This window comes from Microtus oregoni, unplaced genomic scaffold (assembly GCF_018167655.1).
Source record: "Microtus oregoni isolate MIOR12 unplaced genomic scaffold, Mior012 000005F_ref0000423, whole genome shotgun sequence".
NCBI classification, from domain to species: domain Eukaryota; kingdom Metazoa; phylum Chordata; class Mammalia; order Rodentia; family Cricetidae; genus Microtus; species Microtus oregoni.
In genome coordinates this window covers 31,112,843-31,137,511 of record NW_024543064.1, presented here as the reverse complement: position 1 = coordinate 31,137,511, position 24,669 = coordinate 31,112,843, and the positions used below count along the sequence as shown (strand labels likewise).

Below are 24,669 nucleotides of genomic sequence, written 5' to 3'. Positions count from 1 at the left end.
TGTCCCTTCTTGTGGAAAGAGGCCTTGAACAGCGCAGGACGCCCCACTTTTCTCTGCCCAGCTTTTTGTGCTTCATTCCTCAGTGTAACTGCCAGGACTATTAAGCCTCTTGCCTGTTTAACCATTTCCCCCATTTCTTAGATTTCCTTCATCCGTTTAAGTGTATTATTTCCAGATATATGATTCAGTTTACATTTTCTTTTACCATCCTGGTCTCTTAACTTAGAATAAGAAAATTGAATTTATTTGCATTATTGAATTCATTAGTGTGCTGGGCTCTCTTTCACGGTCGTACTTCATGTCTCTTGTTTGTTTTCCTTTTTCCTTCCTGATCAACTTTAGCTTTCCTGACTCTTGCTATGTTGCTTGAATAGTCTGTGTTCCTACCTTCTCTCCTGTTCTTGGTGGTAAGAAGGCTTATCTTTCCTTTAGAAATAGTTACCTTACATGAAACATTTGTGTGTTCACATTGAGAAGTAAGTTTAAAATTTCCAGCAGTGTGTCCCCATCCTGATAGATGTTTGTCCAGATGACACTGCGTACAGTCCGCTTGTATTGCTCCTGTTTCCTGTTCTTCCCACCTTGTCCTTTCTTGAATGACTTATTCTGCTCTCATTTTTTTTTTCTGCTGGAGTACTTCCTTGAGCGGCTTTTTAAATCAGATAGGTGGGTGGCTCTTTTTTTAGTATTTCTCTTATTCTATTTGAGCCTTGACTGAGCAATGGATCTCAGGGTTTTTTATTACCTTTCCCCCCCCTCAAGCCTTGAGGTTTCTTTCCTGTTACCCACTAGCAGTCAACCTAGGAGATATCAGTTCCAGTGTGTGCTGGTTCATTTAGCTTTAATTGTCAACAGACACAACCTAGAGTCACCTGGGGAAAGGGAAGCTCAGTTGAGGAATTTCCCATTCAGATGAGCCTATGCTCACGTCTGGGAGAGTGCCTTGATTGATGTAGGAGAGCCCAGCCCACTGCGGGCGGCACCACCACTAGGCAGGGAGGTCTGGGCGCTAGGAGAAATACTAAGGCCAAGACAAGAGAGCAAGCTAGGAAACCGTTTTCTGCTCCATGCTTCTGCTTTTAGCTTCCTGCCTTGAGGGCCTGCCCTGGCTGTCCTCAGTGATAAACCATGACCTGGAAGTCTAAGATGAAATAAACACTTTCTTCCCCAAGTTGCTTTTGGTCAGAGTGTTTTATTACAGCAACAGAAAGCAAACCAGGACACAGATCAACAATTTTATAGAGACCTAGAAACGCTGCCCTTTCAAACCTCATCAAAATGGCATTAATCAAAGCCAACGTGTTCCCCGACCTGGGAAGGGAGCACAGCAGCTCCACAGAGCGCTGTGTCTGAGTAGGGGAGGCTGGCTCTGCTGAGGACTAAACATTCTTTTTCCATGGAAATGGGCTCATGATTGTGTAAGAACTATCACACAACAGTCTGTGGCTGGTGGAAACAGCAGGCATGGAGTGTTGAGGCAAGACGAGGGAACCACAGGATTATATTGCATAAGCCACTAAGGAGAGGATGGTTCCTTCTGGGAGTTTCTTAACATCTGTCACGCCTTCTGCCCAGCCAGAACTCCTGGCTGAAGGTGTGCAGGGCAGAAGTGGGTGGCCTTGGCTTCTTGTGCTTCCCTCCTGCCCACACTGGTCTTTTTGGAGATTCAGAGGATCCTTTATGCCAAGACTCCTGGTCCCAGTCTGAGCTGGTTTCCCGTGCCTACCGGGAGCAATCAGTGGGTGTAATTGGGCTTTCTCTGGTCCCCACTCCTCTGAGTCCTCAGGCTTTCTGGCAGCTGGTATGACTCGGGATCTGTTCCAATTTGTATGGTCTCTTTTTTGTGTCAGCGGCATTTGGAGGATAAGAGGCAGACCAATGGACCCTCTCTGTCATCTGACTTGGGGATTGGGGGTGACATTTTCAGGTGACCGGTATACAGGTATAGCTGGACAGCTACTGAAGAAGACTTGGGGTGGCCCGTGATAGGATGATAATGGCCTCTGTGCTGCTGCCTCTCCTGTCTCCTCCACAGGCCACGCCTCCTCATCCCAAGCACATTAACTCATTAATCAAATCCATTCTATCACCTCACTCCACTCAAGTCCTGTCCCTCCTCTAGCAAACCTCGTTTCCTCAACCCTGCTGACTCTGCCTTAGTCATTAGCCCTCATCGTGGAGGCTCTTGACTGCCCCCATGCAGGGATGCAGGGAGGGGCGATGGGGGGTGTCTGTTTGAAACACTCTTTCCTACATCCAGACACCATCAGAATCAACTCCACTGTTCCTTTGAAAACAAGGACCAAATCTTGTCCAGTTTCTGTCTTTGGCACCTGCCAGCCAGCTGAACCCAGTATGGGCACTAGGTGCACAAGTGTTAAGTGAATGAGCAACCATGTTGGGTTCTAAAAGGCATTGTCGCCCACTGGCTGTGTGTGAGATGCCTGCTAGGGGCTGCATGGGATTCAGAGGAAGCCTGGGTGAACATCACTCCATCAAGAGCTCTCAGCTCTTCGGTATGTGCACAGTGGACACTCGCTCATCTCAAGAGATACGTAGCAAGTATGCTTTGGGTTTCATGGGTAGTGGATCTCATGTCCGGTGTGGTTGGAACTGGCTGAGTGGACTGATCAATCGGACAGGCAGACATGCTGTGAGAGAGGGAATGATGGTTAGGAGGTAGGACCTGGTCTGTGTGACCCCTGGGATCTTAGTGGGAGGAACCAGGTACCCCCATGTTTTGTAATACTTGCAGTGGATTGGGAAGTCAGACTTGGAGTTGATGGGAAATGGCGGAGTTGTGAAAAGTCTAGATGGTTCCATTGGCAGACTTAAAAAAAAAATTACCACAGGGAGCCGCAGAGCCAGTCCTCTCTACCGTGTGGTGGCCATATGCCACTCTGCAGAGTTGAACAGCAGTAGGTGAGGTGGGAGGGGACATTGAGGACCTCGGGTGACCTCTGTTCTGTAGTCATCAACCCTGTGGAATGGTTGCCAAGGACTAAGTTCTTGCAAAGTTTGGTGCCGAGAGTGAGCAAGGGGACAATGCCGCAGGCCTGTGTGCAGGTTACCCCACATTACTAAGCTCCATTCTGGGACAAAGTCCGTGGCAATTATGTGGGCTGTGCCACGTGCCAGGCATTGTTCTCAGCACTTCATGCACAGTGACTCATGAAAGCCCTGGAAACCGTCGCCATCCTCAGCCTCCTTTTCACACAGTGACTTCCCGTGCCACCGAAGTCATAAGGAGAAGGACATGAACTTGAACCTGGGGTTTTATAGCCTAAGAGACCACATCCTCAGCTACCACACCATACCGCCAGAAGCAGACAAACCAGGCAGTCCAATGAGCATGGGAGCTAGGAGTGCCATGCTGAACACAGCTAAACAACTCGGGCTTTCTGGGCTAGGGAGCGCTTTCTCATCTGAGCGGCACCACAGCCAGATAAGCGGGTGCCTGAGCGGCAAAGCTTGCTCATCCCTCCATTTGCTCAGTAACCACGATGGAGCTTCTGCCTTGCCGCAGGCTTCCCTTGGCCTGAACACTAGGTTTTGTTTAGTAAGTTGGGAACCACATTGTATTCCCACACCTCCTGTTGCTCCAGTCCTCACCCTGTCTGAAGACCCTGCAGGCATTATTAGTCATGTGAGTTTTCTCTTACTGGGTAGCAGACCCCTCAAGTTTAGTGATTGTGTACCATACCCATGTGCCAGCTTGCTTCTATACGTCCCTAGTCTATAGCCAGGCCTCTCTGAATGCACCCACTTTCCTCTGCAGTTTGCTCAGGCTGGCATTGGGTGTGGGTAAACTGAGGACTCAACTCTGCTCTGGGGAATGTTACACTCTTCCAGGATCAATCCTGTGTTGATGTAATCCAATTCCCTGTGGTCGGGGACTGGGATTCTGTTTTCTTGCTAGTTTTCAGCTGCATGGTTGTTCTAGGTGGTCATGCTAGCAGCTGCCCCCAGATCCTTCCCACATGGCCCTTCCACCTTCAGGCGAGCAGGAGTTCCTAGAGTCTGGCTGATGCCAGTCTCTCTGACTTCCTCATCTAGAACCAAACAGAAAGCTCCGCCTTTAAAGTAGAGTTCCCTCACGCCTACTGAAGGTCAAGAGTGCCCTGGCACAGACCCCGGTCACCTGTCCTAATCCCGAGACTGAACTCAAGGCATCAGAAACCTTTCAGTCCACCAGGAACCATGCTCACCTGACTGGTGAAGAATGAGGCTCAGAGAAATATAGCATGGGCCAAAGGAGTGGAGTGTGTCATCCCAGAGCTACTGCTCCCCACTGTCTCCCTGAGGGGACATGGGACAAAAAAAATCAGCTTGGAGGGAGTTCAGGACTTGGGATAAGGCAGGAGTTGTTCTCTATCTAAAGTTGATCTAGAAAACTCTCTGACATGGGTTCCACCTTCCCCACCCCATGCAGGATCAGAGGCACAAACCAAGTCGCCTTGAAGTAGCTCATGGAAGACTCCCCCCAGTCACTGGCCAGGCCCATTGTCCCTTCCTCAGGGAGGAGCAGTGAGTGAGCAGAGGCATCACAGCGGGAGTGGACATGAATGCTGGCTTCCAGAGAGAGCAGCGGTTCAGTTTTGGTCATCGGAAGTGGTGCCTGCAGCGCAGGTAAGAAACCGTCCTGGCCATACTTACCGACTGCTGTTTCAGCTAGCAGGAGCTCTCTGTTCTCTTAAAAAGATTCTGTTGTGAGAGTGGCCATTGCTGCCTGTCCTTGCCTGCCTTGACCTCTGCCAGAGCTGGTCTGGAATTCCACGGGTGCCTTGGTGAGGAATCCTGGGTTTCTGCCCCTGTTCCCCATGTCATCTCCCTAAAATGCCACCTTGCCCCTCACCAACTAGCTGCTTATTCTCCCCCTCGCCTCTGGTAAAGGACACAGGATTGTCTCTCAAAGTCCCAGGCCTCTGATGTATCATCCTGTTTCGTAGGCTTGTCCTCCTCCTAATCCTTACCGCCCTACCTCACTCCACCCCCTGCCCAGTCATAGATCATGGTGACTTCAAAAGCCCCCATCAGGAGCTGTGAAAGGATGTCATACCTGGAGAGTTCCAAAAATCCGAGTGCTGAGTAGATGGACCAGTGAGCTCCCTGGCTCCTGTATTGTATTTATATGTGAATCTGGGTATTGGGGATTTAAAGTGGCAATGCAGGCTATGATATGAGGGGGTGGCATTGGAAGCTCTTTGGGTAAGGGTCAAATCCTAGGGTGTTTTGTTTGCTACAGAATGCTTCGGTATCTTCCGGGGAGCTGATAGGGTTGAAGGAGAGAACACCTGGTTTCAAAAGGGAAAGAAGATACCTGGGCTCCCCAGAATACCTGTGCCCTCTGGCTCAGGCACTAGAGACATGAGGATCTGGATCTGGAGTCCTTTCTTTCTGCACTCTGTTAGCCGAGGCTAGCCTTGAGCTCACAGTCCTTCTGGCTCAGGCAGCCTCAGTTCTCAGATTGCAAGTATGCACCATCATGCCCACTATGATTGGGTTCTGGAGTAGGTCCTGGGAGCTGCCTTCTGAGGACTCTGGGAATTCTCTACCCTTCCTATGTTTACATCTGTGGGCTCAGCTATGATGTTCAAGGTGTGAAAAATTGATTTCTCACCTGCTCTGCTTGTCCCCTCTGGTTAGAGCAAGTATTTTCTCATGGTGCAGTGCGAGGGCCGGGGCTATAGGTCACCTCAGAGGCAGCATTGCTGTAGCTTCATGGACTTGGGTGTGTGGGCCTTGCCTTAAGCTCAGCAGGCCTGTCCTGACCAGAAAAGTATTCCTGGGCCCCATAAAGAGCTAATGGTCTGGGTCTCATTTTGAGGAACGATGTTTGTGGTGGTATTGAACTTGGGAATCCCTGAGTTCAAATCCCAGTTTTATTGGCTTTTACTGTTTTTAGAAACATGTTGTATCTCCCTCTCTCTTGGTTTCAATTTTCTCTCTTGCATACAAAACGATATGGCACCCGCCTCACAGGGGTGCTATGAACATACAGAAGAGGCTTCTTTAGAATAGGGACTGCCCATGTGGGGGCTTTCCTGTCACTCTCTACCACTGTGCAGGCAACTCAGCCAACCATCCTCCCGGTGACAGATCTGCTATACTCTACCACCTGGTACTGGCATAGGATCCTAAAGTGAAGAGTTCAGCCTTCCTGGACACAAGGCTTAACATTTCATAGACAAGTCTAAGCTCTGAAAAAATAATCCTAGTGAGGCCTGGCCTTGTTGCCCCTTTTAAACAGATAAATGAATACTGAACACAGAAAGGTTCTCTAGTTTAAAGATTGTCACACAGCTCACAGGGTCAGGCTACAAAAGAGTTATCCCCTTTTCTTCCACTGAAGGGTTTCCTGAAGAATGACCCTAGCTTCGGTGACTCCTCCTCTAGCAGTAACCACATTTCAGTCGGAATCAGTGGCGCCATCCCCAGTGGGCCCCATTCCTTAGCCTCCAGCAGCACCACCTGGGATATTGATTTAGCATTTGTTTCATCTGCACATATGATGGTTAACTGTGCGGGGGGAGGGAGGGGAGTCCTTCTCCTTTAGCAGCCTGGGAAGTCTGGCCCACATGGTGTACACTGGGTTCTTGAGTAGCCTAGAACTGGAACTCTCTGAGGAACACGGAGTTTGGAGGAGCCACCCAGGACTCTCCCAGCCCTAGCATTTGCCCTCCCCTACTTCATGCCCAAATTCCCCATTGTCTACACAGGCTCTGACAGCTGCAGGGCAATCTGCAGAGGGAGTCTTGCCCAGGAGGAAATGAGCCCTGAGATCCCAGCCAGAAGTCTGGCCCCACCCCTTCCCGCACTTTCCCCGGGAAGAACACATGGTGATTAATAGGGTGCTGACTCAGAGTTGCTGGGGGATCCAGGAGATTGTGGGCACAGCTGGGCCACCAAGAAAAGGACTTGACTATGGGGCATCCATGCAGATGAAAAGTAAGGGTCCAGGATAGCAGGTGTGAAGTGTGCTTATCCACTGTGCCAGGGACCAGGTGGCCCAATAGCACCACTCGAGGTTTGGGAATGCCTGTGTTCCCAGCAGGCATTGGAGCCAGTTGAGGGCAAGATAAGAGGGAGCCCACACTTCTGCTCAGGAGAGACCTAACCTGGGACTGTCTCCAGGATAAGGTGATTTCTGAGTGAGTGGCTGGAGGCCAAAACTTTTTTTTTTTCAACATGAAAATAAATTGGGAAATATGTTCCCAGTAGACATTGCTGCTAGTAGTTTTCAAATTTTCATTGTCTTAGAAGCCATTTAAAAAGTTGAATCTTGCATGGAATGGTGGTGTAAATCAGATTGAAGTGAGTTTACTTTGTAATCTTACTAAGTTTCAATCTTTAACATTGATTTATAATGGAGGCTTACACATAAAGTACTAACTATGCTTCCATGTATAAAAACTTTTAATCTGAAGTTTTAGACTAGGGATCCACAAGCTAGGGCCTGTGGCTGCCACCTGATTGTGTAAATAAAGCTTTATTGATACACACATGCCATTCATTCACATGCTCCCTTTGGCCGCTTCAGTCCATCTGCCCTCAAAGCCTGAGCAATAGGCGATCTAATCTTTTACAGATAGTGTGCTGACCTCTGTGCTCAGTGTCCGTGGTTTTGCTTGCCAGCTAAAGCTTTCAGGTTCCCTTTCCTCTTGGTTGGCTTGGTGCGGATTAAGAATTAAGGAATCCAGAGCTTTGAAGATAACTCAGTGGAGAAAACACTTGTCCCAAAGGAGTAAGGACCAGAGTTTGGAATCCCAGAAAAAGAGAATCTGTGTTAAAAAAAAAAAAAAAAAAAAAAAAAAAAAAAAAAAAAGCTGGGCAGATATGTGGCCATCTGTAATGTCAGCATTGGCGGGGTGGGGTGGGGTGGGTGGGTGGGAGCAGAGATAGGGAATCCCCTTGGCAAGATGGCTAGCTAGACTAACTAGACTCAGCAAGTTTCAGGTTCAGTGGGAGGCCCTGCCTCAATAGATAAAGTAGGAAGTAATCAAGGAAGACGGCTTACACTCACTTAGGACCTCTACATACCTCACACAGACAGACAGACACACAAACACACACACGGTGGAGGGAGATTATAAAGAAAACAGTGAATCCTAACCCTTCTCAGTAAGAGGGCAGATGGGTAACTCTTTCCACACTGTACCCGTCTGTCACTGTGCTAGGGGCATTCCAGGAGGCCTGTGAGGGAGTTCCAGTTTGCATCATCAACAGTTTCCAACAGCTGCCTGAATTGCTTCTTGTTACAAATGCCAGTCCGACAGGAAGCCCCACACTCCCCATACTTGGGAGCTTAACCTTGTGACTCTGCCCCTCATCACTGACAGCTTAGGAGTGCACTTGCCTGTGTGGTTTTTCAGACCCATACATAGCCCTGGAAAGACTGTACCCAGGAAAGAGCTCAAACCCAGTGACTCTAGATAGACAGATCGGCCCAGAAGGTCAAGATCTTCCCTGACCCCATTGCAGAGTCTATCCAAGCCAGCCTAAGCTGGTAACCTGCATTCCCCGAGCTGCAATGCATTGAAGAGCGTGCTCAAATGTGCTGGTCCGCTTTCTGTTACAGTGCCATTAGGAGCCAAACTGTATTTTCAGCCCAAATTTCTCCTGTGGTGATTGAAGAGCCCCCTCTGAAAGGGCTTAGTGGAACAGTTTGAAGACTGCCTTCAGTAAGAATTGCTGCTCTTGTTCCACTGCTTAGGGATAACGGAGGAGTCAAGGATGCTGAGTGGCCTGTTGGGAGGTAGAGGAGGGGAGAGAGGAAGAAGAGATCCTGGGAGCAAGTCAGGGAGTCAAGTCCCTGGCACAAACTGTCTTCCAGCAACACAGAAAGGCCCTGTGACTCCTGCCGATGCTTGTAATGTCTCCCAAGTTCAGCTTTCCAGCTGCCTTTATGACTTACAGCTGTCCACACAGAGGGCAAGGTACAGGTTTACTTAGGGACAGGTGACAATGCACAGAGAGAAGGGACGGGGGCGTTGCACTCTCTTCTGATACACACATCAGGGGCTTCTGAGGCTGTGTAGCAGGTCACAGTGTGCCGCATGAAGATGGACAGTTTGTGAGTGCCAAGAGCACAGGTGTCAAGGCCCAGAGAGGTGTAGCGCAAGGGCTGGGCAGTAGCTGTAAGCATTTAGACAAAGCCCACAGAGCCAGAGATAAAAGCCAGGAGTCCTGACTTCCAGACCAGCTGCTGTTTCCCCCACGCGTGTGAGGAAAGGAGGGTCAGGTCCGGTGACTTGGGACGCTATGGACTAGAGAAGGTTCCAGAGGATAGAAGCCCAATCTTCGTCCTCTTTGAGGTTGTATAAATCTACTCCCCCCCCCCCAGAAAAAAAAACATTTTTAGGTTTTGAAGGGATGACCTCATATTTTTTTCTTATTTACATAGCCCTGTTTGTTTATGTAGTCTTTTAAAAATAGCCAACATGTGCTAAGCTTAGTCTTTGCTCTCCCAGCTCTGGTGGAAGAGCCACTGTGTGGGGAGAGACACCTTTTTATCTAAGAGAGGAGCAGCCTTGTTTCCCAGGACAGATGGGGGCATAACAGGACAGGTAGGAAGCTTCGCGGTTTTTCCTGTCGCTTCTCCAAAATAGCTCTGCTTCTGCCTCCCACTTCCTGCCTGACTGGACACGGGGTAGGTCTCCTTCCGGGGAGCTGTGCTCTGTAAATTCTCAGGAAGGCTGCTAGAAAAATCTGTCAACAAGCAAATGTGCTCGAATCTGAAGACCTAGAACTTGGCACGGAGGGTCCCAGCTCCTGTGGACCACTGGGTTTGCCTCCTGGCTATGTGCCATTGGGCAAAGTACTTAACCTCCTTGTGCTATTTGTCAAACACAGGGACAACAGTAGAGATGCCAAGCAGCTCCTGTGAAGATTTAGTCAAGGAACATATGAAAAGGTAATGGCTCAGTCTAGGTATATAGTAACACTTAAAATGTCTTTTCATGAAAAGCAACCATGTTTCTTTTGACTGAACCATTGTATCAGTTTGCAGTCATTCCTTCCACCAGCTTGTCTGGCCCACCCCTGTGATATTCCCAAGTGACAAAACACACTTCTGACCATCCTGTCCCCTTCCAGTGCTGTGCCAGTGGTCAGCAAAGCTGCCCTTGGGGTGGCCAGATAGTACATGTTTTGAACTTGGCAAGCCCACTCTCTCTTAGAAGTTTGCTGTGGCAACATGAAGTCAGCTGTAAATATAAAGACGAACAGGTTGTGTTCCAGAAAAATAGTATGAACCAAAATAGGCAGCAGCTGAATGTGTCCACCCCTGACCTACAGGAAGAATGCAGCCCTTAGCTCAGCACTCCTGCCTGGCTACCCAGGCATCCTCAGGCTCCTCCACCCTCTGCCTCCATGCCAGTGCTAAGTCTCAGAGCCTTTCCCATGCTGTTCCCTCTGCTTGAATTTCTATTCTCTGCCCCATGTCTCTCTCTCCTCCATTAGGTACCTTGCTGTGGGGTCCTGTGTATCCCTGCCTTCATGTCTACCCTGACCCAGAATTCAGACCTAAAAGCCTGCAAGCTGGCCCTCTACCTGCCATCTCCAAAACCCAATGGCTGCTGTAGCATTTCTGTATGTGCTCATTAAATGCAAGGTTCTGCCATAGACAATGCCTCAGGAAATTCACAGTCCAGAGTGGAAAATGCAGCAGGCTACTGAAACAGAAAACGACGCCGTGTGCTTTCTGGGGTGCCTGGAGCGGGGTGGGGGGGGTCCCTGAGATTTCTGAAATAATCAGAAAGCATTCACTGCAGGTTGGCAAGGACTTCCTAAGCAAGGAGGGCTTGCTGTGCTGGGAAATGGCTAGAGAAGAACAGATCCCATTTTGGACTCAGGCGCTGATGCACAGGCTGGACTGGCCACTGAGTGGAATACAGACTTGCCAGTGCAGGAGAGTGTACGGAGTTTGAGCTTTTTCTCTTAAGTCACAACTTCTTCAGGCATCGTTCACAGATGCTGTTCTACACATGCACACCATACACACCATACATACACCACACATACATATATACCACACACAACACACCACACAAACATACCACACACACATACACCCCACAAACCCCATTCGCCACACACCACATACCCACACACATACCACACATATACTACTCACACATATACACCACCCACATACACACCACACACACCACCATACACAAAAACATACATACCACATACACTTACATACATCACACACATACGCTACACATGTATGCACATTGTACATAGACACACAGACATACACACCATGTACACACGTGCACACTTTGCACAGATATGCACGCCACATATACACATGCACATTGCACACACTATATACACATACCACACACATGCCATACAAATACATACACACCACATACACATGCACACCACACATAAACATACACACTGCATACCACCCCACCCCACCCCACACACACTGTAATTGTGTAATTGCTTGGGTACTTCTTTAACAGTCAGATCTCAGGCCCTGTCTCAGACTAGAGTCTAGGAGGCTGCAGAAGAAGGGGGTGCTGGATGTGCAGCTATCTGTAGGAAGGAGACTGTGATTTACCTATAGATGCTGACTACGAGCAATGTTCAGATTAGTGTCACCTGTGGTGGGTGGTCAGCCTCCCCTGCCAGACTGATGGAAGGGGAATCAGAATGAAGAATCCTCACAGAGAGCGGACATGGGGACCCAAGCTCAGGCAGAGCAGGTGACTTGTCCAGGGTCACACTGTCACCATGTGCGGACATGGTGATTCTGGAATAGGCTCCTTCTCATGGTCTCAGGTGGAGGTGACCCTGGAGGCACCCACAGACAGGGAGACAAAAGCTGAGTTTCGTGTGAGCATAATGACATTGAGAAGCTAGAGGGGTGACCAAGCCACTGTACAGCGGCTGGAAATACACAGGAGTGTGGGGCTCCAGGCAGATGGGCAGGCAGATGGATAGGCAGGCACGCAGGTGGGAGGGCAGGTGAAGTGTGCAGCTGCAAGAATCGGTGCTCTTGGGAGACAAGCAGAGGGCTGAGAAATGAAGCCTGAGGAAGGAGCAAGCTGCTATGAAGCAACACTCAGGGAGAGACAGACCCAGGCTCAGAATGGGCAGGGTGGGGCGCACTGAAAGGCAGGTGGCACCACAGGTCACCTGAGGAACTGACTTTAGGCACCGCTTTAGAATGAAGCCAGCCAACCTGAAAGAAATCGTGCCATAAGTAAATACAAATGTCTCTCACATAAGACCAAAGTGAGGAGTTTCTGTTTGCCTGTGACCGTGTGCTCCTAGCCAGCATGGGCGCAGGTGTGCTGGTGATGGGAACAGGAACCACCCATCTCTCCTGTTGGGACAAGCCTTACCATCCTGCCTCTGTTCCTGTGCTGTTGACTGGCACTCGGGAATCATCCTTCCTGTTGGTCCGAATCTCCGTCCTCTACTGGGTGGGCCTCAGCGCCCCCCCTTCCCTCTCCCCAGCATTTCTCATTTGACAGCTGTAACTGGGAGCTGGGTCACCCACTAGAGAGTTCGACATACTTGGTGAGATTCCTGGACTGGCAAGTCCGAGAAAGGGTGTGCCATCCAGGTGGAGATGTCACAGCAGCTCATTCTGCGCAGCTGCTCTGGGACTGCCTCTGTGATCTTGCTTTTGGGGAGCCCCTGAGCCTGGGTCGGGGAAATGGGCCCAAGTCCTTGAGTGCCAGCACCCACTGGCCTCCCAGAGAACCGCCTGCCTTCCCTTCATCCTGCATACAGACTGAAAACCAAGCTCCACACCACTCACGGTGAAACAATGAGATAAGCAGATATGCTGAAATCCAGCCTGTTCGACACATGGTGCCGAGCACTGTTCCCGGTGACAACACACGACGCCTGTCTCTCCATATTCCTGTGGAGAAAATAGGGTGGGGAGCTGAGAACCTGAGTTCGATTTCCAGCACGCATATGCACACACACACGCACACACAGGGCGGGGGGAGATAGATATTATACATACATTTATAATACGTTTGAGTTCTTACATAGATAAGTATTTTTTTTTCCTTAAGTAGAGTACAGCATGTGACAGGTGACAACCGGGAAATGAATAGGTGGTACAGGTTTGGCAAGTTGTGATGAATTTTGTCAGGCAGTCTGGGCCAGGCAGTGGCCTGAGCAGGTAGCAAGCGACCTGGGTGGATGGTGTCCGAGTAGGGAACCAAGGGGCGTGCGGGTGCCAATTCTGTGGACAGCTGGCAGAGCCCTGGGCAGAGGTGGGGTCCTGTCTGGCAGGAACAAGAAGGCCAGTGTGACTGGAGGGTGGGGCGGGGGAGAGCAGGCCAAGTAGAGCATCCGGGGAGGTCTGAGCTGACCAGAGGGAGTGTGAGTGTCCTGGGGTACACCTGGTTGTGGCATGGAGACACCTGCACTGAGGGTCAGGTCAGGTGATCGTGAGAGGTGAGGCCATCCGTGGGGTTGGTCTCTGGCCGAAGTGAGTTCCAGCCAGCATGATTCACTGAGATGGGACACTGGGCACAGAGGAGAGACTCCTGCCAAGAAAGCCCACCAACATTCTCATGGACTGATGCATCTCGGGCTATTCAGTGTCTCCAAGCCATGGCTTACTCATCTACAAAATGGGTGTGTGGATAGATAGTTCCAAGATGACTGAAAAGCCTCTCTTTTAGTCTCAGGCTCTGAGGCCTGGGGTGATCAGGGAAGGCCTTGAGGAAGTGGGTAGACCCTGTGCTTAGAAATGACTTATTCCAGGTCCAATTGATGAGGAAGAGGAGAAAAGAGCAGCCAGGCAGAGGAGGATGAGACCAGAAACAGTATTGTCAGAGCACCAGTCTGGGTGGGAAGGAGGGGCCAGGAAGTATTAATACATGGATGGGCCCCCAGCTCCCCAGTACCACGCCCTCCAAAGTGGACCTGCAGGTCTGGGGCATGAGCACATTTTGTGAACACTGTGGTCCTCAATTTTAACATCTTCAGACAGATGGGCTCAGGCAGGAAGCAATGGAGCCTGGCTGCTGGTTCGCCAGAGAGTTAACCTCCTGTCCTGGCACTGCATAACCACAGGGTCTGCTGAGTGCGAGGAGACTCTTCTGTGTGGCAGCCAGAGTGGCAAGCCTGGTGGCTCTGGGCTCTGGCACCGTCCCGCAGCAGAACAAACAGACCTCCCTTCACAAATAATGGCCTCATTGAGTATTGTGCCCATGGCCAGTGCCCAGCACTGGGCAGCTCAGCCCGGGTAAGTTTCCTCTCTTGGCTGCTTAGCAAAATATTTACACTAAGCCTTTCTAGTAAGGCTGTTCCTGGGAGCCAGCAAGCAGAGAGAGCTAGAGAAACCCCTTCCCTCCCCACTTCACCCCCACACCTCTAGGGACCTACCTTCCCTGGAAGGGCTAGCCACACACCCAGTGTGTGAGTCTGGCTCTATCGTTGCTCGCCAGGGTTCTATTGTGAAGTAGGACACAGAACTAGAAGATGCTAGAAGGCTTGGCTCAGTATCACCCAGGTCTCCTCAACAGGATGTGTGCCGATGCAGGCAGGATGAGGCCGGTTGCTACTCTCTTCTCTGCCACCTCGTTTCCAAAAGGAATGTTTCTCTCCCTCTCTTTCTCTCTCTTCCCCCACTCTGTGTGTATGTATGTGTGTGTGAGAGAGATTGATTGACTGATTGAGGAAGCTCAAGATCAGAGCTATAAGTTCTGCTTTCTCAACCTTCTATTGTGGCACCGTTGTCCTCCAGAAACATCCCATCCCCCTGAGTGGGACTTTCAGTAAGAAGAGAGGGTATGGGCCAGCTCACTGCTGATGGGGCTGCTCTCCCAAAGGTCCCAGAACCATCCAGGTGAATAGTCACCATGTTGGGAGAAATAGGGACGGTATCCCTGTCCTCTACCCACTAGAAAAGGGGTCAGAGATGTCCTGGATAGTCCTTTGGACAGAATCGAAACCAGTGAGCAAAATCCACATGGCTCATCAGTGGAAGATGCCTTGAACAATAGGCTGCACCACTGCTGTAACCCAAGACACACATCCTCTTTGGCCCAGGATCCCACTTCTTCTGGGAATCTGGCTTGTGGAACAACAACACCAGGGCATAAAGATGTTTGTGCAAAGGATGTTTATTGCAAAATTCTAGAGGCAAAAAACAAGATCATAAACACGCAAGAGCAGAGTGGTGGTGGCACATGCCTTTAATCCCAGCACTTGGGAGGCAGAGGCAGGCAGATCCGAGTGTGAGGCCAGCCTGATCTATAGAGTGAGTTCTAGGCCAGCCAGGGCTACACAAAGAAACCCTGACTTGAAAACAAACAAACAAACAAAAACCTCAAGAGCAAAGTTGAGATGAAAGGCACTGCATCCAAACCATCACCCGCCCTTCAGCAGGAGTAAGCCGACCTGTGCCTCCTTAGACCAGCAATGTGGTACCCAATGAGGAATGCAGGGTCTGAAGGCAGGTCCTGAGTTCTAGGTCCCACCACTTTCAACCTAGTTTGCATGACTTCACTGATTATCAGTCTCCTCTCCTGTCAAGTAGAGGTTCTAATAGTATCTACCCTATAGGCTTGTTAGGAGGAATAACTGAATTGCTGTGTGTGGAATACTTACAATTGTGTCTGGTACACATTCACTGCTAAAAACAAAAATCTGACTTTTGATCTAGAGTGTCTAGGAGAGAAGCCAAGAGTAGAGAAATGTATATAGGGTAATGGCATTTGCATAAAAACCAAAGGCTACCCCCACTATTCCACACACAAAAGAAGGAAGTAGGAAGAGACAGAGGGAGGGGGAAAAGTGATGGAGGGAGAAAGTGATAAAGTGAGGGAGGGGAGGGAAAGGGGAAAATTAATCGTTACCATCCTGAGTACAGTCTCCAAGAAAGCCCTGAGTCTTGCTGGCAGCTCAAGCCAGTGCCCTTGAAGGTCCCTTGAAACCTGAAGGCCACACAGCTAACATTGCCTAGTCTTGTCTGCAGGAAGGGTACAAAGGCATTTGCTGGTGGCCCAGTCGTACAAGTAGGCTTATTTCCCTGGTACGGCATCCATCTGCAGGGCTACATGGCTCCGGCCAGAGTCGTCTGAGTCAGCCAGATCCAGCTGGGGCCATGTGAGCCATGTCCAAAGTGATACTTTGGCCCTAGCAAATACGGACTCTACCCTGGGTGGCCACACCACACTGAGAACCAGAAACTTGGAGATTGGAGGGACAGTTGACAGAGAAGATGCCAGCTGGGGGGGAGCCATCATGTAAATCAAAGCCACTTGAGATGGGATCTGAGTGATATTAGCAGAGGAAACTGATTTGTTACAGAGAGGCTGTGGACTTCTTTTTGTATTTAATGCATGTGCTGTTTGGTTTGATGATGATGATGATGATGATGATGATGATGATGATGATGATGATTTATTGTGTCTGCATGTATTTTGTCTGATTGCCACGTGCATACCTGATGCCCACAGAGGCATTGGATCCCCTGGGACTGGAGTTACAGATCATGTGGGTTCTGGGAATAGACGTTGGGTTCTCTGGAAGAGCTACAAGTGCTCTTAACTCCTGAGCCATTTCTCTTTCCCCCACTGGTTACTGTTGTTTGTTTGCTTGCTTGCTTGCTTTGTCAACTTAACATAAGCTGGGGTCATCTTGGAAGAAGAAGCCTCAGGTGAGGAATTGTCTCCATCAAATTGGTCTGTGGGTAAGTCTAGGATTTTCTTGATTGATGGGAAGGGCCCAGCCTACTGTGGGCAGTGCCACCCCTAGGCAGATGGCTCTCGGTTGTATTAAGGAGACTGAGGCAAGCCTTGAGAGCAAGCCAGTAAGCAGAGTTCATCCACTGCCTGCTTAATTCCTGTGTGCAGTTCCTGCCCTGACTGGTGGACTGCAAGCTGAAATTAACCCTTTTTTCACCAAGTTGTCTTTGCTCATGGTATTTATCACAGCAAGAGAAAGTCACTAGGTCAACATACATATAAAATGGTTTTCAGTATTTTAGTCTAATATATGCTAATATAGTAAATACCAGAATTCATGCCACCCTGTAACGACTGCAAGAGAGCCCCAGCCAGTCCTCCCCATCTCAAACCCTTCTCTCCCAGAAGTGCTGTGATTTTGATTTGAAGTTGCCACCCCACAGGGTTCCTGGTACTGGATTCCCCCTGCCTCAGAGGTTTCCTGTCAAGTTAGGTGAGGCCCATGCCTTTCTGCCCAGGGTTTTTCCTGGGCTCCTTCGGTAATGCCGTATCTTTGGTCACACCTACTCCACCTTAGAGTAAAGAAACCAAAACCGGGACCCAGCCCTTGCCTTGTTATGGCCTGGTGTTGTTGGCAGCTCCCTTCTCCCCCTGGGTCCCAGCATTTTCTGCCAAGGGCAAGCTTTTGTTCAGACACTCACCGCCCAGGGCCAGCTGAACTCCTGTGATGTGGAGGCGAAGCCACCTAGCACCAGGCAAGTGATGGGAGTGAGGCCACGCCCCTGGAGGGAGAAGGTTGGCTTCGCCATTCATAAGGTGTCACATGGCCAAGCCGGCCTCAGGGATAAAAGCCTAGGCATAAAACACTAGTAGAGCATAGGGGATTTGGAGCTGGGAGTAAAGATTTTATGTTTACTTAATTCAATAAAAATGCTGGCAGTATTCCTGGGATCCTTATGGCTTAGGAGGAGGCTGTGTTGAAACAGGACAGACTCGAGGCAGTGACTGTCAGGTGAGTAACAGTGTGCGATGGTATATATTTCTGATAAGGCTCAGAATGGGGAGCTGCAGATGGCACGGTGTCTCAAACACATGCTGATGCCTTAAGGACAAGCTCACGGGGCATTCCTAGACCCTGGAGAGCCAATGCCTAGCCCAGAGCTGGCGTGGAAGCCAGGGAAGCAGAGGTGGGTGGTGGCTTAATGAATGGCTCCCTACTTAAAACAACTGGGAAGAAATTGCCTTCATATTTCAGGGTCAAGGAGCATTAGGGTCAGTCTGTGGCTGGGACACTGAAACCATGCAGCTACCTAGGCTGTCCTTCTTTGACCGCCAGAGAGCTGCACTGTCGAATTACTAAGAAAGGCTTTTCACCTGCCTTCTCCCCATCCGGTCAAGACCTTAGATCTTCCATGTTCCCTGCACTGACTGACCCTCTGCGAGTTACAACTGCGGATGGATAAAGATGGGATTAGCTAATTGATCAGAGCATGACAGATGCACACAGCCAAAGACTTCTATGGGGTTTGCTGTTAGGAGTCCTCTGTTAAAAGGATGCCTGGGCTAGATAGGGCATTGAATAATTGGGGTGATCAGTGTCTGTCTTGCAATTTTGAGTCAACTGAGAAATTAGATTCTCCTTTTACACCCAGATTGGCAGGTCCTGAGCTTCTGGCCTCTGATGCCCTGTTTCCTCATTGGAAAATTTGATATTCAGGTGGCTGCTGTCTAAGGTCTCAATCCCCAAAGGGTATTGTGAGTACAGTCCATCAGCATCTAATCACTCTTATCCTGAAGCCGATGTCGGGAGCTCACTTCTGTCTCATGATGCCATGGGCCATGCCTGTGTAGCTGCTGCTGGACACAGAGGGGTGTGTGTCACAGCGGCAGCTCTGACCTGCATGGCTTAGTTAGGGTCACTACTGCTGCACTGGAACACCATGACCAAAAAGCAAGTTGGGGAGGAAAGGGTTTATTCAGCTTACACGTCTACATCATTGTTCATCATTGAAGGAAGCCAGGACAGGAACTTAAACAGGGCGAGAACATGGAAGCAGCAGCTGATGCAGAGGCCATGGAGAAGTTATGCTTACTGGCTTGCTCAACGTGGCCTCCTCAGCCTGCTTTCTTATAGAAACCAGGACCACCAGCCCAGGGGTTGCACCATCCACAGTGGGTTGGGCCCTCTCCCATTCATCACTAATTAAGAAAATGCCCTCAGGCTTGTGTACACCCTGATCTTGTGGGGACATTTTCTTAACTGAGGTTCCCTCCTCTGAGATGACTTTAGCTTGTGCTGAGTTGCTATAAAACTCGGCAGGACATTACATCCTTGTGAACAGCAGAGCCTCAGAGCCACTGGGGTCATGGCACTCTATGAAGCATCATGCGGCCTTGGCGTTCTCAAATCAAGGGACCAAGACACGTATTCCAAGAGAAAAAAAAAACAAACATAATGGGCCGCATTGCTAGATGATTCTATTTCTGTGAAGTTTTCTGAGGAGATGAACTCGCAGAGATAGAGACCCACTGAGGACGTGGAGGAAGGGAATATGAAGTGACTGCCAGTGGGCACAGGGATCCTTTACAGAGTGATAAGTGTCCTGGAATTAGATGGCTGAGAAGTTTTGTGATGACTGGTAGACAGGCCCACGTGTGGGTTGTGAATACAGTATTTCCCTGGCATGAATGAGGTCCTGGGTTTAACCCCCAACCCTAAAGGTGGAGAAAGACTGTAGTCTTGTATAAACATAACTTTTACTAAGGATAATGGCTTGCACCTATAATCCCAGTCTCCAGGAGACTGAGACGAGGGCTGCCATGAGTTTGAGACCAATCTGGGCCACTTACTCAGTTGTAGGCCATCATTCTGAGATACAGGGTGAGACCCTAATTCAAAAGGTAATGGGAGAACTGGTGGGGTGGCTGAGCGGGCAAAGGCACTTGCTGCTAAGCCTGACAACATGAGTTCAGTCTCTAAGACCCACATATGCAAGGAGAGGACTTATTCCTGCAAGTTGTCCTCTGACTGCCACATGCTCACCATGACACACGCATGCTCATGGGCACACAAGCACAACGAATAAGGAAATGGAATAATAATAGTAGTAAGTAATAAATGGTATATACTCTTAAAGGACGAATTTTATACATCAGTTTTTCCCCAAGTAAAGGATACCTCTAAAAGAGTCATGTTTGTGAGAAAGAGGCTAGAGCAAAATTTGGAAAATTTTCTAGATGTCGTACACACCTTTAATCCCAGCACTCAGGAGGCAGAGGCCCATGGATCTCTGTGAGTTCAAGGCCAGCCTGGTCATAGCGAGTTTCAGGACAGCCAGGGCTACATAGGACTCTGTCTCAAAACACAAACAAATAATTGAGAAAATTCTATTTAGTAGTAGATTAATGTACCCTCCTGTTTCAGAAATTCACAATTCATAACTGTCTGTTCACTGAGGTTTCCTTTCTTCACACATTCACCTACCATTTGCTCCCAAACACCTACGACTGCCTACTCAGCACCAGACACAGCACCTGGAGGTGATTCAGACACGGTCCCTCCAGTTCTGTGAAAATGTCTAAGGAGAGGGTGCATGTGAGCACTCTCAAGCCACCCCCACGAGTCAGAGTGTGTGTCAGCTGTCACTAACAGCTTCCACTGAAACGTAGCATCTGAGCAGTTCCTCTCATAGAAGTGGGGAGTCAAATGGAGGTTACCAGAGTGTCGGGAAGGTGGGGATGGAAGTGGTCAGTGGGAACCAGGTATCACAAAAGAAGAACAAGGCCTGGCCCTCTGTCATGCAGTAGGGTGACTACAGTCCAAGGGTATGTAATGTGCATTTCAGAATAGCCAGCCAGGGGATTTTTAAATTCTCTATCTGAAGAAGGGTTAGCTCAACAAGGTCCTGGCTATGTTGATGTCCTGATTTGATCATGGTGTTGTGTCTAAACAGGTCAAACATCACATCATAGCTGATAACATATAAAATTTTGTATCAATTAAAAGATCAAATGTAGGTCAAAAAGCCTTGGCAGCTGTCATTGCTCAAAAAGGTGCTGTGAAGGACCTGGGCTGGAGGGCAGGGGAAGATCCTCTGGAGAAAAGCAACCCGATGTACTTGACCCCAATTGGGAAAACCCAGGCAGAGGAATGTGGGACTCGGAGAGATGGAGTTCTGGGAAGTGATTGGGTAGTGATCGGCAGGTGGGAGCTGGGCTGACCCTGAACAGGAAGAGATAGGCTACTGTGTGCTAACCTTGCATGGCTGACTTGGTGACCAGCCTTCCCAATTGCGGCCTCCACTAACCCCTCCCTAGGGTATCCCTCGCCTTGCCTCTGTCCAAGTGCCTCAGAAGTCTCCCTGGGTAATTCCCAGGACGAACAGCTATATTAACCCTGCTGGCCTGGGTGTAGCATCATGTCTGGGTTCTCCTCTGGCTCCACGTGAAGGGCCCCAGCTCTGTTAGCACCAAAGTGGAAAGATGAGGGGTGACTGGTACCCTGGCTCTCTGTAAGAGGCCCTCAGTGGCCCAACCTCTACACCTTTGTGGGGTCATTTCTCATATCCACTAACCTCCAGCACACCGTACTTGTTCAGACTCAGGGCAAGACAGGAATCTAGAGATGAGTTAGATCCCAGGCCAGACCCAGAAAGCAAGTGGAGTCCTTGGGAAGATGGGCTGAGGAGATGCCAGGGTCCATCCCAGCTGCTTCTGCCTCTGTCCCCTCATCTGCACAATGGGTGAAAAGGGTCCTCCCTGGGAGACTGTTCCAAAGAACTCATCAGTCATGACGTGATGTCTAGACAGTATGCTTACAGTCCAGGGACAGATGAAGTTGTCATCAACTGGTTCCCTCCCAGGGTTGAATTGAGGTAGACACGAGTGTGGCAGGCTGTGACAGCTAAATTAGTAGTGGGAGATCTCTGGTTATCATTGGTGTCATCTGAAATGGAGCTGGAGGCTCATCCCAGTAGAAGACAGGGGTAGTGCTGGCTTAAAGGAGAGGCTGGTGAGAGGCTGGTTTAAGCGAGACAAGGAATGGAGAGGGGCTGCTGAACCCCTGCAAGTAGTCGGAAAGGGGAGAGGGTCTGGAGCGCAATAGAGAGGTAGGGGAGAGAAAGCTTAACGATGGCAGATGAGGTGGACACGCTGAGTAGAGTATCCTGAAAACAGGCAAGAAGGTGAGACAACACGCCTGCACAGAGCCCAGAGCGTCAGCGCCGTGAGCACTGGCATCCGGCAGGAAGTCAGGGCCAGCGGCTGTCCTGCAGGGGTAACCCAGGCTAGGGATAAGACCCCAGAAGCCAGTTGTACATAACATGCTCTTTCTCACCGGGGTGGACCTGACTGAGTGGCCTGCAGGATGGAAGCAAAGCTGAACCCTTAGTTCCGTGCGCTCAGGCGGCGCTCCATCTCCCTTGCCTCCTTGAAGTGATGAGAGGAGGTAGTAACATGTCTGTGGCATTTTCTACCGCAGTCTCGCCTGTGAAATGGACTCAGAAACACTATCTACTGCTCAGACTTGAGGATCAAGTGTGCCTAGGGTCCTCGGGTACTGGCTCATGCCAGCCAACCCCTCTTGTTGCTGTCCCTGCTGCTCTGCAGTTTGTCACTAGGAAAATCCATCCTTCTTAAACCACCAGCCTTTTCCCAACAGGCTGTTTATTTCTCTCCTGGTTTGTCTTGGGCCTGCTGTAGTGGAGGAGCCAGGCTTATGCTGTGGTCCATCCCACTCAGCATTGGGGTTCATCCATCCATCCATCCATTCATTCATTCACTTGTTCACAATGCAGAGGGCAACCAGCAGCCTGTGCTCAGGGCATTGGAAAACAAAGAGAGTTCCCACTGTGTGTATCTCTGGCCCCAGGCCCCACCCACAGCCTGTGGCCTTCTGCCAGGGTGGAATTTTCAAAAATCCCTTGGCTTGAGTGGAGAAGGGAATGTGTGAACTGCAGGAGTATATTTTTTTAACAGTCTCCGAAAGCCATACAGGATCCCAGGCTCCTGCCCCATGAGGACAGAGCAGGCGCTTGGAGGACAGCTGAGAACTGCTCCTGGGGGGGCATGGCCTGTCCCCAAGGGCCTCGAGAACTCAGAAGTTGTCAAAACAGGAAGATCTGGGTCAGAGCCTGAAGTGAGAATTCCTGACCCAAAAATAAGGTTGGAATTCAGTATTTATTAGGATTAACTGAACTCCCATGGCCTTAAGGAACTGGCCTGGCTGTGCCCTGACCTACGGAATCCCCTACGAGACTATGTTTGGAGACACCAGGGCCACTCAGGTATGAGGCCTGAGGCACTGCCTTGTTGGCTGTCAGTATCCTGTCTCTAGCTGCCCCCATACAGCTGGTTTTCAGGAGTTGGTCTCCTTGTCTGTCCCTGGCCTCTCTACAGTGTTCCCTTTAAGAGGATGGATGGGAGCTTCCTCTCTCCGCCCTGGAAAACCCCTGTCAGCCACCAGTTTCAATCTTGTTCTCACAGATTCATCTGCCCTTTGATAGATACCATCTGTGTGTCCGCAAAGCACTAGAGACATGAATGAGACAGGCTCCTTGCACTAAGAGAACTCACCTCAAAGGGAGAGAAAAGCCTAGGAACAAATACATTTCCACCCTGTGAGAAGCAAGAGAAAGGAGTATTGTGGCCAGGGAGCAGAGATGCCTGAAGCTCAGGGAAGCTCAGTGGAGGATGGGAGTGTGGGATGGTGTGGTCTCCTGAGTTTTCCAGTAAACTGAACTAAAAGAACAAGAACACACAAGCATGTGCACACACATACGCGTACACACACACACACACACACACACACACACACCATATAGATAAGCAAAAATAAGCTCGGCATTGGCAATGGGACTGATGAGCTAAGAAAATAAATGATAGCTTGTGGCAGAAAAAAATAAATGAGAAGCCCCTGAGATGATAACAGCTCCACCTGTGCCAGACACTGTGGCTGTGAGCACTCGAGACAGAGTCCTCTAAACACTCCTGGGAGGGAGGGAAGGAGGGATGGGAGAGAGAGGGAGGGGGAGGGGGAAGGGGGAGGGGAAGAGAATGAAGCTGAGATTGACTTTAAGGAGCTGACAGTGTGTAGGGCTGCCCCAGGAGTCTCAGCAGGCTACGGAGGCAGTCTCCTCCTCTAGAGAAGCCTACGGAGGCCGTCTGCTCCTCTAGAGAAGCCTACGGAGGCAGTCTGCTCCTCTAGAGAAGCCTACGGAGGCCGTCTGCTCCTCTAGAGAAGCCTACGGAGGCAGTCTGCTCCTCTAGAGAAGCCTACGGAGGCCGTCTGCTCCTCTAGAGAAGCCTACGGAGGCAGTCTCCTCCTCTAGAGAAGCCTACGGAGGCCGTCTGCTCCTCTAGAGAAGCCTACGGAGGCAGTCTGCTCCTCTAGAGAAGCCTACGGAGGCAGTCTCCTCCTCTAGAGAAGCCAGCCTTTTCCTATGAAGGCTGTCAGTTATTCATAAGGCCCACCTACATTATAGGAGGTATTCGATTTTATGCAGTCTGTGGGTTTGAATGTTAGTCTCACAGAATCTTCTGGAATAATGTTTGATCAAACATTATTGAGACCATACCCTAAGCAAGTTGATCTATGGGATGGACAGGAAAGACATTGAGGAGTTTGCCACATGTATGGGAGAGAGGAAGGGCATATCAGCCAGTGGGGTCAGCTTGTGTTGGGAGAACTCTGAAATGTACACAGACCAGAAGAGAGAATAGAGAGAGGTGTTAGAGATTCAGCCCCATAGAAGAGGCCTTGAGGGTGAGGCAATCAGGCTGCCTAGAATAATCCTTACAGAGCCCTAAACTGAGGAGACACTGGATATCAGGTATGCCTTGATCAGCCTCTAGAGCGGTGGTTCTCAACCTATGGGTCGCGACCCCCTTGACCAACCTCTATCCCCCCCGAAATTATTTACAATCCTTAACAGTAGCAAAATTACATATGGCTGAGGAGTCACAAGAACATGAGGGACTGTATTAATGA

The 24,669-nt window shown here is 49.8% G+C and overlaps 1 protein-coding gene across 6 annotated transcripts in view; it reads left to right on the top strand.

Moving 5' to 3' along the window:
* Hivep3 (HIVEP zinc finger 3) overlaps positions 1 to 24,669 on the top strand; it is a 420,584-nt gene that overhangs the window by 347,622 nt on the left and 48,293 nt on the right. For 4 of the 6 annotated variants that reach the window (XM_041651429.1, XM_041651423.1, XM_041651424.1 and 1 more), the window contains one exon: positions 4,433 to 4,629. The exons of the other annotated variants lie outside the window; for them this stretch is intronic. The gene's annotated coding sequence lies outside the window, so the exon portion shown is untranslated. The remainder of the gene's footprint in view (positions 1 to 4,432; positions 4,630 to 24,669) is intronic. 6 annotated transcript variants of the gene reach the window in all.